Here is a 15,836-nt window from a genome sequence, read left to right on the forward strand (position 1 = left end):
CATGGTTATTCAAAAGATTTGGCTACAGCTTTGGAATGAGCAATTTCACCATTATGTATTTCACGCTTTATCTCGCCGTCGTCATCATCATCTATGTAACTCAGATAGCATATCTTGTACACGTAACCACAAATCAACGGGTGGTTTTTTAAAAAGTCCAGTAAAAACAGGAAAGGGAAAAGAATTCACCTTTTTCTTGATATTGGCATTCTCGATCAACTCATTGAACTTCTACTTATAAGGAGGCTCAGCGTCATCATGCATGGCCTTTGAAGTCTCTTTTGGTATTCATGAAACTGCTGTGATAAAATCAACTGATCAGAGCAAAAAAAATATTATGAAATTTACTTCTGCAGCTCAATCATAAAAGGAAAACCCAACATTGAACTAATCAGGCTATCAAGCAGCAGGCTCGAGTCAATTTTCAGGCAACAGCTAACCTAAAAAGCACCGTCTTAAACTTTACCAACATGCTTCACAACTTGAGATCATGAGACAAGTTTGAAAAAAAGCTTACGATCAGAAACAAAAACCACAACAATTACTGGTCCAAGAAGAGTATCATTTTCAAAATACCATTTTTCATGTTTACACTAACCACTTTTACCATTATCTTTAATGAAGGGTAAAAAACATTTATAACCTTTTGATCAACTTTGACATAAAAAAAACATATGATTAACTAATCTAAACGTAAAACATCAACTCTAAACCCTAAACCATGAAACATCAACTCTAAACCCTAAACCCCGAAATATCCATTCTAAACCCTAAAACTTCAAATCTAAACCCTAAAATATCAACTATAAACCCAAAACGTAAACCCTAAACCATATATTTTATGAAATTCAAACCCTAAACCCTAAAACCCTATACCTTCGAATCTAAACCCTAAACATCAACTATAAACCCTAAACCCTAAAACCCTAAACCTTCAAATCTAAACCCTAAAACATCAGCTCTAGGGTTTAGGGTTTAGGGTCTAGCATTTAGAGTTTAGGGTTTAGAGTTTAGGGTTTAAAGTTGAAGGTTTAGGTTTTAGGGTTTAGAGTTGATGTTTCAGGGTTTAGGATTAATTTTTAGGGTTTAAGGTTTAGTGTTGATAGTTTAGGATTTAGTGTTGATGGTTTAGGGTTTAGGGTTTAGAGTTAGATGTTTCGGGGTTTCGGGTTCGTATTTCAAAAAAAAGGTTTAGGATTTGATGGTTTAGGTTTTAGGGTTCGTATTTCAAAAGAATATAAGGTTTTAGGATTGATGGTTTAGGGTTTAGAGTTGAGTTTTGGGGTTTAGGGTTTTGAATTTCGAAATTGTATAATTCAAAAAATATTAAAACATTATTTTTTTATCTTTTTAGTTTTTTTATTTATTTATTATATATATAAAAAACAAAGGCATAAGAGTCTTTTACCATTTAATGAAAAAATAAATTTAAAATATCTATTTAGTAGAGGTAAAGATGAAAAGTGCCCCAAAAAATCTCTACTTTATTAGGATAGATTATTCACAAATATTCTGCCAGAAATATGGGTCAACTACTTTTTCATTGAGACATCCGTTTCTCATGTCTTGAAACATGGACGTGTTGATTTTTTTTGCCTATTTGGTTTAAACAAATTTTATAAATACACGTTTTTGATTTCTTATCGTCTAAAGCTTTATCTAAAAAAATTAAAAAAAAGTTTTATCTAAAATATTAGAGCAATCTCTATCATTGTCAACTTAAATATAAAAAGTAAAAGTAAAAGTTAGCATTTTTTCAAAAAGTCTAAGAACTCATTTTATAGTAAAAATAATATTTTAGATGTTTAGGAGTTCACTAAAAATTAAATAATTATTTTTGATAATTCCTAATATTTGAAATATTTACTTATTATAATAATATTTTATCTTATTAAATTATTAATGTTAAAAAATTTAAAGTGAATGATTTTAAAACGATACAAAGTCTGCAGAAAACAAAAACAAAAAGTTCTATAAACCAAACCAGCCAAAAATAATTGTTCTTTTCAAAAGAAAGAGAAAAAGTCTAAAATTATAACACACAAGCTAAGCTAAAGAATAAGATATTAAAATCTATATAATAAAATAACCCAATAAACAGTTAACTCTTTAACTAATAGGCACCAGCCCAACAAAGTTGACGAATTTATTGGAAAACTTTCTCAAGAATATTTACCAAACATACCTTCCACCAAGGCACCAACCATGGTTAAAATAGCTGAATAATATAAGAATTTTGTTTTTACAAAATAACTATGTAATAAAGTGGTTGGATGATATTACAAATTTATTTAAATTAAAATAGATCAATTTATTCCGCTTGTGATAGTTTAACAAGCATGATGTGTGCAACCAAGAATGTATACTGCACTATATTTATCAATATAGAATAATTCATTTATAGTTACAGCATACCTAAATAATTTTTTTTTTTTTTTTGCTAAGGCATACCTAAATATATCACACATGGTTAACATTTCTATATTATAGGTATATAATAATATCATATAAAAATAACAAGTTATTTATCTAAAGTCGGTAGAAGCAAAGATGTATCTAACGGAGGAATTAAGATGAAATATTGTTATTAGTACATGAGATAAATGCAAAAAAAAAAAAACGGTAGGAAAAGGAAAAGAAACTGTCATGAGAAGTGGAAGAGTTAGAAAATGATAGAAAGAGGGGAGGAGACGACGAGTGACAACGATGGTGAAGAAAAAAAAATGACATCGATGAAATAATCGGTTGTGATGATGATAATGATGTTACAAGTGAGAAAATAAACAAAATACAAATTGTATAACACTTTTATTTTATAAGTTTATAATAGAATAGAACATACTTCTATATTATATTTAAAACAAATTGTATACATTTAATGTTTGCCATCTTTTTATTATGTGGTTGTAGGCCTGGGACTTTTATCCGAGATCCGGATTCGATCCGAGATTCGATCCGGATCCGATCCGAAAATCCGGATATCCGGAGGGGCCGAATCCGGATCCGGATAGTAAAATGTTGGATCCGTCAAAGCCGGATCCGGATCCGGATATCTTAATTGTTGGATTCGATAACTGTACGGCGTGTGAAGCACGCTTGTGTATCTGTATCACTATAATAAATGTAAAAATTAAATTTATGGCAGTGTGATAAATGACTGATAGAGAAAAAGACACGGTCTACTTAGGATGCGTCAAAATTGTTGGTGGTTCTGTGTATCAAACTTATCGACCATTTAAAAAGAGAAACATGAAAGAAAAGTTGGATTTTATATACCAAAAATATATAATTGAATATCTAACTAAAAAAAGTTTACCATGATATTAGATATATTTCATGAAATCTATGCCAAAACACCCTTGTAAAATAACCAGATACTATAGATTTAGCTCACCACTGAGAGTAAATTCTGCTAGCAGCCCATCATATGTGTGGACTAGCATTTCTGCTGCAAGAAAGTTGTTATTATTGGGAATTAGACAGAAGATACACTCTGGCTATGAAATCAAGGTGTGGGAGAATCCGTGGATTCCAACGACCCCTGCGAGACCAGCTATCCCTGTAGCGCCAGTTATGCATCATAATATGAGAGTCAGCGATATCATTAATTAGGTAACGAAGAATTGGGATGTTGGTTTATTGGAGAACTATGCCAATCTTGAAGACATACCACTCATAAGGAGTTTGGCCATAAGCTCAACTCATCATCGTGATATTTTCTGCTGGAACTACACAAGGAATGGCCAATACACGGTTAAATCTGAATATTGGATGGCTCAGAATTTATTAAAGACAGAGGGAGAGAAGGAAGTCTTGGAGCCGAGTATCACTAAGCTTCAAGCCTTTGCTTGGAAGTTAAAAGCGCCTAAGAAGATATGCCACCTTATATGACAATTGTTAACTGGTCATGTGGCAGTAACGAGGAACTTAGCAAGACGCTATATGAGGTGTGATAACTACTGCCCAAGATGTGGAGAACTAGAAGAATTTGTAACCCATGCCATTTTCGAATGTCCGCCAGCTCTACAAGTGTGGTCCTTATCATCGACTCCAACAAGCCCATATATATTTCCAGTGCCAAGCGTCTACACAAATATGGATTACCTATTCTGGAGGAAAAACATTATTATTGTGTCAGAACGAGACATGGATCCTTACTTCTGGATAATCTGGTATATTTGGAAGGCTAGGAATGACAAACTTTTCAGGAGGATAGCCAGAGATCCTTTGGAGCTAATTCGACATGCAGAAAGTGAATGCCAAGCCTGGTTTGATGCGAACGAAGTGGTACAAACAGTGGTTCAAGATAACAACACTGAGGGACCCCAAGTCATAAGCTTGGGTAATATTTGCTTGTTAGATGGCTCTTGGAGGCCTCTGCTCACTTTAGTGGATGTGGATAGGTTTGGATGGACTGTGGTGAGAACATACAACTTCTTGGGACAAGAAATTTCACTCGACGGGAATCAGCCTTGCATTCGGAAGTAGAAACATTGCGGTAGGCAATGGAGAATATGCTTCAACACTCAACATGCCAGACCTTTAGGACAAACTGTAAGGAGCCGATTGCAATGATAAATGAACTCATGCTTGGCCAAGCTTTGCGACGGAATTGGAGAGGATAGAGACGCTACATATATGCTTTCCGGACTTCAACATCACTCATGTTCCACGAGCGCGAAATCATTTTCCATACTTTTTAGCTAAGACTGCTAGATCCTTCCATAGGGAGTTACATTTTATTGGTTGTTCTATTCCGGTCTGGTTACCCAAACCACCTCAAGCTTGAGTAATAGAATGGCCTTCTGACGTCACAAAAAAAAAACATATAACCTCTTTTGTTTTTTCTTCTTTCTCCACTCTCAGATGTCTACTTTTGTTACGATGAACCCTTAAATCTCTGTCCTTTCTTTTGCGTCTATTTTTATCACTAATTTTTCTCTGTTTTCGTCTTCTCCAATGGTGTTTGTCTGATCGGCAATAACTCTAGGGAAGCCAAACAGAAATTGCCTTCATGACTTTGTATTTATACTCTGTTTTTCATTCTGAATCTTGCACCAACACAGATCCGGGCCACTATGAAAATCTGATGGTGAAGAGTGACAAATGTGGACCAGTGAATGTGTCACCGTGTTTGAAAAAGAGTAGATGTAGAAGATGGCTCACCGACTATTCTATATTATGTGAGAAGAAGTTATACTATAATTTTTGTTACTACAACTATTTTTGTAAGATTGCTATATTATTTAAGATATAGTCTCTTCTTACTCTTGTATTTATGTACTATTTCATTGAAAATGAACAGTATGTCGTGCCCTTAAGTCTCAATACTTGTTTTCTTTAGCGTATTCATTAATAAGTAATATATTATTTATCATGTTCTATTCTTTTTAATGGTTGTAAAATAATATTTTCCTTCCACCATTTTGGTCTCTTCAAACATACCTATCAGTTTCACTGGTCCACCCATTGTACGATTGCCATTATCAGTCTTTGCATCTTTCATTGCGTAGTGGTAGCACACGTCGGATTACCAAGCTAAAAATATGCAAAGGTTTTTGTATTTTTATACAGTTTGTATGAAATAGAATAAGTCTCAGATTTCTGCTACTCCTTGATACCGGCGAACATATAAACCTTTGTTTACTCTGCCTCAATCACCTCTACATGTAAAATCGGTACCCACTATCGCCACCGATTGTTTCATCCTAGCCACGGTATTCGTGTCCTCCACCATCGCTATCCTTTCCTCACCTTTTCCACTGTAACATCGGCACAACCATAACAATTGATTGTTTCCTTGCCACCACCGTCTCCTCCCATGTCTCCTCACCTCTTTCCGTTGTCTCTTCTTCCTTAATTGTGATTGATGTCTGAGTAAAAATGAAAATGATTACTCGCTGACTATTTAAACTATAACTCGGGTGTATATTTATGGGCTGACATATAACATAAAAATATATAATTGTTGTTATAAAATATAAATTACAATTCAGGTGTATATTTGTAGTCTAGTTTATATTAAGAACAAAGCTAGTATTCAATCAACACAAAAAGTTCTTTTATTTAGTTTGGTAATCATAATGTGATGTAGAACGAAAATAAGAACAAGATCATCGAATACTGTGTAATGTAAGATATCAAATATCATCTTAACAAAGATTAAAATAACTTTATGAATCAAGAGATCTAATGTAAGAACAAGATCATCGAATACTGTGTAATGTAAGATATCAAATATCATCTTAACAAAGATTAAAATAACTTTATGAATCAAGAGATCTAATGTAAGAACAAGATCATCGAATACTGTGTAGTGTAAGATATCAAATATCATCTTCCACTGTAACATCGGCACCACCATAACAATTGATTGTTTCCTTGCCACCACTGTCTCCACCCATGTCTCCTCACCTCTTTCCATTGTCTTTTCTTCCTTAATTGTGATTGATGTCTGAGTAAAAATGAAAATGATTACTCGCTGACTATATAAACTATAACTCGGGTGTATATTTCGGGGTTGACATATAACATACAAATATATAATTGTAGAATATAAATTACAATTCAGGTGTATTTGTAGTCTAGTTTAGCTTATATTAAGAACAAAGCTAGTATTTAATCAACACATAAAGTTCTTTTATTTAGTTTGGTAATCATAATGTGATGTAGAATGAAAATAAGAACAAAATCATCGAATACTGTGTAATGTAAGATACCAAATATCATCTTAACAAAGACTAAAATAACGTTATGAATCAAGAGATCTAATGTAAGAACAAGATCATCGAATACTGTGTAATGTAAGATATCAAATATCATCTTCCACTGTAACATCGCAACACCATAACAATTAATTGTTTCCTTGCCACCACCGTCTCCACCCATGTCTCCTCACCTCTTTCCATTGTCTCTTCTTCCTTAATTGTGATTGATGTCTGAGTAAAAATGAAAATGATTACTCGCTGACTATATAAACTATAACTCGGGTGTATATTTCTGGGTTGACATATAACATAAACTATATAATTGTTGTTATAAAATATAAATTACAATTCAGGTGTATATTTGTAGTCTAGTTCAGCTTATATTAAGAACAAAGCTAGTATTCAATCAACACAAAAGTTCTTTTATTTAGTTTGGTAATCATAATGTGATGCAGAACGAAAATAAGAACAAGATCATCGAATACTGTGTAATGTAAGATATCAAATATCATCTTGACAAAGACTAAAATAACGTTATGAATCAAGAGATCTAGAAGTTGGTTGTCTTGGAAAATCTGTTGGATGAATTTTTGAATACGATGTATTATATTCAGCTTTTTTTACCTATGAAAGAGGGGTAGGAAATTGTTACATGTTTAGCCTATTGACATCTCATGAGCCAATATTTCAACCACTAGAATTTGAACAGAACAATGTAAGACATTCATGAAAAGATCAAGAATTCAAACAGAAAACATTCTAGTGGTTCGATGCAGCAAATTAGTGCAGCCAAGGTAACTTTAAATATTGTAGACCGAGAGCACAATGATCCAAAACCATCTCTTAAATCAGACTGATAGAATATTAAATATTCTAATTTTTTCTTTAAAAGAGTTAACTTAAGAGATGATTCTATAAAGATTTAATCTATCAAGAACGTATACACCTAGACGATGGTGGCGTATTTAGGGGTGAAGTTAGGTGACGTAAGGAAATGGACAGATGCATCCAGTAATTATTTTTAAGTTAAATATATTTCCAATAGTTTACGGGATAAATTGATAAGACAGGCAGTCCCGGCTCACCAAAAAATCGAAGACATAGTTGACATCTATAGCCCCAGAGACAACCATAACTGGTGATATACCACCCCTTTGTCAAAATTATTTTCATGACGATATTGCCCCTATGATCTATACTGCGCATGCTGCTGTATTGCATTGTTCGATGAAGTTCTGAAATGTGTCGGTCAAGTGAAAAACACTGAATTTGTATTTTCTCTTTTTTCTTTCTTCTCTTATTCATTTTCTAGATTTTTTTATCTTCTCTTATTCTCTTTTTTTTCGCTTGATCTTCTTTTTCTTTTCTCTCCACCATTTTATAGTTGGTTAATGAATAGAAGAATCAATTGAAGACAAGTGAACCGGCTAATTGTTAAGAAATCTCATGACTATTAGGTGAGAACTAATCAATCTTTTTTCAAAAAAATATTTTTTATTGATTAGAATGCTTGTTTTAAATATGTTTATGTAAGATTCAATTTTCCCTTTGAGTTTTTGGGTAATTGTAGCTTGACAAGAGTGTTAATTGTTTCGAAATACTTAAAAATATGTTTGTGAGTTGGTAGATTGGATTCCAAGATGGTTGATACATGGTTTGTATTCTCAGATGTTGATACATGGTTTTCAAAATATTTCAAGATGGTTGATACATGGTTTGCGAGTTGATACTTTTTTGATAAATTATTTGTTATCTGATAAATTATTTGTTACATGGTACATGTTATTTTAGCTTATACATAGCTTGATACCAAATTATTAATAAATGGTTGGTATGATACATAGACTTCTCGTTAACTGATACATGGTTTGTATTGTGTAGCAGATAAATGGTTTGTCAGTTTGTACATTATTTGATACATGGTTTGGTAGCTGACAAATGAGTTGATATATTGTTTTGTGAGTTAATACGTTATTTGATAAAGGTTTTGTTATCCGATAAAATATTTGTTACATGATACATGTTCTGTTATCTGATATATAATTTTGATATAAAAAATTGATAGATGGTTTGTTTCCTGGTACATGTTTTGTTAGCGGATATATAACTTGTTATCTGGTAAATGTTATGTTAGATTATATATAACACTATGCCTTAGCGATTACAAATTACATTAGTTGAAACCTTTACGTGTTATCCATTGCTGTTAGACAGATCGGAAGATCCCCTAAATATATTCCTTTTCATATGCTCGTAGTTCTTTTAGTTTGAGACTAATGAAAAGAAATTTGTAAGACAAATGTCTTTTTAGCGAGGTTATAAATATCATATAGAAATGAGTTAGCCATATTGTTATATTGTGGTGAAATATAGTTTGTTTGATCGTCGTGTAGAGATATAGTTGTTCCTAGTAATTTGTTTTATATTGTTACTAGTATTATCAATCCCGTGCTAAGCACGGGTCAATTTTTGTGTACTCTTAAATTATAATTTTCATATATAGAATTGAAATGTTCTTTATTTTTTTTGTGTTTAACTAAAATTGAACGTTATTTTAGTCAAATAGAAACATGACACCAGAAAATATATTAGATTATTTGTATATGTTTTGTATATGAATTTATTCTAAAATACGGATTTAGTTACTATTAATATTTAAAATAAAACAATGAAACTAAACATGGTAGTCAAGTCTTTATGTAATAGACTAACAAAAAAATGGTATGATAGTCGAATATGCTTGCCAAACCATAACAAACAAATTTGTAATAGTTCAAACCATAACAAACAAATTTGTAATAGTTCAAAATTGCATCATCATAGCTATACTTGATAGTCTTTTTTCTTGGTAGAGTGTTAGGTTTGTTTTGCTGTCTTTCCACATATTTTGATCATTATTTTGTCAACCATGGGATATAACTTTTTCAAGACTACATCAACAAAACATTAAAGCGTAACATGAGAGGGAGAATCCTAAAAAAAATAAGGATACAACTTGTTTTTAGATTGTGTACAATTTTGCTCCTTTACTATGTTTGCTACAGAGAACTATCCATCTTCTTGTTTGTAGTTTAGTCTTTTCTTTTTCTTGATTGTCTCTTAACCTGATAACTCTTTCGTTCTTGCGAAAGACTCTGGTTTTGTTGGATACAGAAGCAAGGCAAGTATTTGACTAATGAATAATGATAAATAGAAATAACAAAGATTCGTAAAATATCAATTTTGTAGCTAACAGAGTTGGAGATACGTATTATTATTTTTTTTTTTTTTTTTTTTTTTTTTTTTTTTTTTTTTTTTTTGTTGGAGATACATATTATTACCTTAGTTGCTGACAGAACTTTGGAACAGTACACTCGAGTGCCCTTTTAAACCTAAAAAGACAATTAAGAGATGGTTAATTGAGAAAAGAGGAAACTGAATCTTAATTAAGAGTAATCACAAACTTGTATGGATTTTTTTGTCATCAGTAGAAGATCTCAACAGAAGAGAAAAATGAAGCAGTTGAAACTGAGAAAGAGAATAGAAAAAAGAAAGAGTGAAAGTTATATAGAAAGCAAAACCGTTTCTGCAAAAAAAACCTTCAATGTTGTTTTGTTTTGCAAATTAATCCGCGAACTCAAAAACCTACGGATCAATCTTCCAAGTGCCAGTCAAACTGCAATATAACCCTCGGCCGTATATATATGTATTTGACTGTGTATAATTTTAACATTTTTCAATACTAAGTCGTTTTGGCGCTAATTTTTTAATGAAAAAAAATTGTTGAACTCGGGGTTTGAAACTTGAACCTTAAACACCATGTGCATGCTATATAACCATCTCGGCCAACAAATATATTTGTTTACTTAACAAACGCAATTATATAGATTTCTAAAAATTTATTCCGAAATGACCTTGTTTCTTCTTCTTATCTTGGACATGGGAGCTTGCGTAAATGCACAATAAATGTAAGGTTCAACAAATTTTTTTCATTAAAAATTTAGTGTCAAAACGACGTAGTATTGAAAAATGTTAAAATTATACATAATCAAATACACATATATACGACTGAGGGTTATATTGCGGTTTGACAGGCACTTGGAGGATTGACCCATGAGTTTTTGAATTCGCGGATTAATTTGCAAAAAAAAAAACCACATTAAAGGTGTTTTTTGTAAAAAACCCTTTTTTTAAAGCAATTCCAAATATCAAATTTTTATTGGTCGAGTGACTTGTGCTTTACTATGTAAAGGATAGCCATTTTATTAACTTTTCTCCATAAATTTCTCTTCATAAATTACAATTTTTATTTTTAATGATATAGCTATAAATATGGATATAAATCATGTGGCTAGAAACGCTCGAGGTGTAGATTATGACTTCAAACATCACTCTATTTAGCTGACACACTTTTTGCTTTATGCAGTGTCAGAGTTTGCATCAGAAGCTTTCATCATTAAGGAGGGGAAAAATCGTCTACTTATGACTTAAGTACCATGCACTAGACCATTAATTAACATCAATCAATATGTAGTTAGCAAATATATGCTTCCATTAAGGGTATGACTGGTTTCTGCATTACCACCTGCAAACGCAGCTTTAGCTTTTGTGATTGGTAACGGTTGTTGACGTTTTACAACAATCACTCAAACTGCTGTAAACCGCTCTAAACCTCATAAATTCAAAAGCTAGTTCCAGCTAGCGGTTGCTGACGGTTGCGGGAGGATAATTTTTTTCTAATTTTTTTAAAACAATATAAATACAAAAATAAAAATATTCAATAAAAATTTTAAATTGGAATTATGAAAATACTAAAATATATCTATTATATTTTAATTAATATATAAATTTTAAAAATAAAAATATTTTCTATAATTTATAAAAATTTAAAACTATAACTTTCTAAATATAATTTTTAAAAATTTAAAACTATAACCTTCTAAATATAATTTTTATATTTATTACAATATTATAATTTTGATATTTTTATAATTATATAAAATATAAATATTATTAATTTATTATTTAACCGCTGCTGCATTTGGTAGTTAACCAGTTATAAGTATCCCGCAAACACACCAATTTCTAACCGTAGAACCAGTCGTACAAATCTTTTAAAACCGCAACCACCCGCATCTGCAAACTCCCGCAACTGCAACCGCAACCATTGCGTTTGAACCAGTCAGACCCTAAGTATATTTACCTAATTGTCTCAAAATTGAAAGATAATGCTGACTACAACGAATCAGTGATGATTGCCCCTCATTGACTAAAAATATTTTCCCCTGTTGTTTATATTTTGGTAACGTTTTTGTTTTCTGTTTCTTAGTTTTTACTTTGTTAAATTTATTTAATTTCCAGCATAAAATATTTTTAATTACCTTTCCCATAACTGCTTATCTAACTGTCATTACATTATGAATTCGACATATTTGTTAAGGAAAAATCTACTAAAAGACTCTAAAATAGACTTTTTGATGAAAAGGGCACACAAAAAAGTACCAAAATTTTTTTTATTAAAGAGGTTAAATTATCTTTTATTTTTAATTTATAGATATATAAATATAAATAAATATTTAAGGAAATAATTAAAAATTAAAGCAAATATTTATTTTTTCAGAAATATTTTTGAAATTATTTTCAAAATTTTAAATCTTAGAAACCCCAACCCCAAAAACTCTTCCCCTTAAATCTAAATCCTAAATTTAGATTAGTTAGCGTCAAATCTAAATCCTAAATTTAGATTAGTTAGCGTCAGGGATATAAGTCTATTTTGACCTCTTTAATGAAAATTTTAGTCATTTTGACTCTTGTATGTTTTTAGTCAATTCTTCTAAATAGATCATTTTCAAGTTTTGGTCACAAAAATAGACCACAAGGAGTAAAATGACCAAAATATTTCATTTAATAGGTAAATGGATCATAATTCCCTAGATATATAAAAAAATATAAAAATATATAAAAATAATTAAAAAAATACTTTTTTATAGTTTTAGATTATATGTTTTCAAATTCGATTTTTTTATATAAAAAAAATTTAAACTTTTTTTTTCGAAATTTGTTTTTTATTTTTTTTCCATATTTTCTTTTCATAATTCGAAAATACTTTTTGAAACTATTTTTAAAATTTTTATTTTAAAATTTTTATTTTAAAATTTTTAATTTTTAATATTCATTTTTTTATTTTATAAAATTTTAAATCTCAATCCCAAATCTCCACTACTTAACTCTAAACCCTAAAATTTAGATAAGTTAACCCTAGGGGTATAAGTGTATTTACTTCTTTAATAAAATATTTTGGTTATTTTGATCTATAGAGTCTATATTGTGACATAACCTTTTTTAGTGTTATCCTAGGGTATTTCCCATGTTTTTTCCACGATAAAATTTTTTTATTACTATCTTAGAAAAATTTTCATTTGTCAATAATATATTTTTTACTGTATCTATTTTTTAAATCATATTTATTGTCTATTGAATAACTATTTTTCAGCGTATATTTACTTTGAGAAAATTAAATATGGAGAAATTAATTTTGAATTAATGTCTATTTGTTTTTAAACAATATTATATATAATAATTCTTATTTTCAATTTAAATATTATATTATTTTTTATGAATAATTTTAATAAACAAATTTTATTTAAAAATTTACATAATTTATGGTTTCACTAAAAAAAATTTCTAGATCCTCCACCGTGCGTACTCAAAACCACTTAGGGGATTCATAAGAAATAAGTATCACACGGATACCTTAATATTATTATAGCCAAACCATTGAAAAAAAAATACGGAAGAACCATTGTAGTCTATAGATTTCTTCTAGTTTATTGCAAGTTCTTAAGCAAGGTGCAATATACCTTGTACTTATTGTACATAGTTGTGATAATATAACGAGTTCAGCCTTAAACGGGCAGGAGTGGGATGCTCTGCTCATGTCTAAAGAAGTTCTCTGGATCAACCTTTGATTTGATAGTCACCGATCTGTTAAAATTGTCTTTGAAGTACTTTTCTCCCCAGACTTGAGCTTGTTTGAAGCTAGTCTTTGCGTTTTTCTTGTTCTTTCCCAGGTCAAGATCACGGTAGTTCACATAGGCTTCTCGCGGGTTGCTTGAGACATAAGGCATCATGTAACTGTACATATCTCTTATCCAGATAATGTGCCTGGTCGGTCTCTTGTCGCTGTTTGGCCAAGCCATTACATACTTGATCTTCGCCGTCTTGCTTCCGTTGTTTACAGCTACGCTGAATAATACTCTGATGAATAGTGCTTCAACAAGCTTGTTAGCGACCACTTGCCACTTCCAAAGAATCTTGTTGCGCACGTCTAGTTCTAACGTTTTGGTAACGGTGAAGACCGTCACTGTCTCAGGAACCGGAACAAGCTTGATCTTCCATCCTAGAATTATCCCAAAACTTGCTCCACCGCCTCCTCTAATCGCCCAAAACGTATCTTCACCCATAGAAGCTCTGTCGAGTAATTTACCATTGGCATCAACCATCTTTGCGTCTAACACATTATCTCCACCGAGACCGTATTTCCTCATCATGGAGCCATATGCACCACCTATTATATGGCCACCTATGCCTAAGCTCGTGCACGAACCAGCCGGAAACCCATGGACGCTGCTATTCTCTGCAATCCTACATGCACCAAAACAGTTTCTTGATCAGCTATATAATCAGGGTGGATATTGGTACATTCAGTGAGACATCATTGTCTTTTACCCCTAAAAGTTTGAAGGTTATATACATGGACATAAACGCCAAATCATGAGAAATTCTTTTTCTTTTTTAAGTTCTTACTAAATATGTACGTCCCCAAAATTCTTCAGTTTTGTGTTAACACTTTGTTGACTTTATTTATACCTGTAGTAAAGTTCACCAACGGTAGCACCAGCTTGAGCCCACGCACTGTTGTCTTCAATATTAATATCGATCTCTTTCAGCTTTGACAGATCCATCAATATAAACGTTTTTTCCATCTCTGAGACATAAGAGAGGCCTTCGTAATCGTGACCGCCGCTTCTGAAACGAAGATGAATTCCAAGTTTCTTGGAAAAGATGACGGATGCTCGGACGTGAGACTCGTTTAATCGGTTTCAATATGAATTCCGGTTTAGGCATGGCTTTACCCAAGAGCCGGAGATTCTGCTACCCCTTACTTCTGACATCCCTAAAATCCTAAACCCAAGTTCGATTTCTCAAATTGCACTCTTTTTTCAGTTTATTTTTTTTTATTTATTACGGGCCAAAGGCCCAAAATATGTTTATTTTTTTGGTTTCAATCCAAAATTAATCTTCTGCGCCAGAAATTTTCAGTTAAATTATTTATTGTCTTTCTTATTTATTTGGGATTATAAACCTAACTTGAATATATATGTTTATTTTTGACAATTTCCACACTACTAACTAAATTTTTTATATAATAATTTAAATTTTAAATAACAAAATATTAGGAAATCTAATATTATAATAATAAAATAATAATTTAATTTATGACATCCCTGAAATAAATTTCGGGATCCCCCACTGCACCCACCCAAACACAATCAAATCTAATCTACCATCAATCTAACCTAATTCACTCTCTCTCTCTCACATCAGGATCCTCGGTTTTTGGTTTTGCCTGAAAAATAGATGTTAAAGTTGTAAAGTTCGGTGGATTTTTTGAGGTTGTTCTTAATCCATTCGAAGGAAACCCAAAAATACGGGAAAGTGAACCAAAACGAGATTATGTGTTGGCAGCATAAACACGATAACAACTGAAACAAGATTCAGGGTGTCCATTATTGGCGAATCTCACATCTCTACAAGCAGTTCATCTAGTTTTTCCCACTCCTCCTTTCGCTCCAAGCATGTAGTACTTTCATCTCATGCCGGAGACCATCTCATCGAACACTGACACCATCTCCATCGGGCTAGCTACTGATTTCAGTGAATCCAAAAATCAAAGGAGAAGCCTTTATCACTTTAATACGCAGTTCCATGTTCAATTGGAGAAATTCAGGAATCAAACATTACAATGGTATCTCTGTGGCGATTCTGTTTGACGGGGAGAGAAAGATTCATCAGAGAGACAAGAGAGATTATGGATAAGGAGAAAGTTGCTTGAGGCTAAAAAGAGATGAAATCCATTCCAGATATGAA

The 15,836-nt window shown here is 31.6% G+C and overlaps 1 long non-coding RNA gene and 1 pseudogene across 1 annotated transcript; both read right to left on the reverse strand.

Annotated features, from left to right (window-relative positions):
* LOC106324167 overlaps positions 1–15,603 on the reverse strand; it is a 34,097-nt pseudogene extending 18,494 nt beyond the window's left edge.
* On the reverse strand, positions 9,624–10,208 carry LOC106325909. The gene is made up of 3 exons (XR_001267091.1): positions 10,151–10,208; positions 10,028–10,078; positions 9,624–9,841 (listed from the first exon to the last, which is right to left on the reverse strand). It is a non-coding gene; the product is annotated as an uncharacterized LOC106325909 (long non-coding RNA).
* Positions 15,604–15,836: the final 233 nt, after the last annotated feature.

This window comes from Brassica oleracea, chromosome C2 (genome assembly GCF_000695525.1).
Source record: "Brassica oleracea var. oleracea cultivar TO1000 chromosome C2, BOL, whole genome shotgun sequence".
Lineage (NCBI taxonomy): Eukaryota > Viridiplantae > Streptophyta > Magnoliopsida > Brassicales > Brassicaceae > Brassica > Brassica oleracea.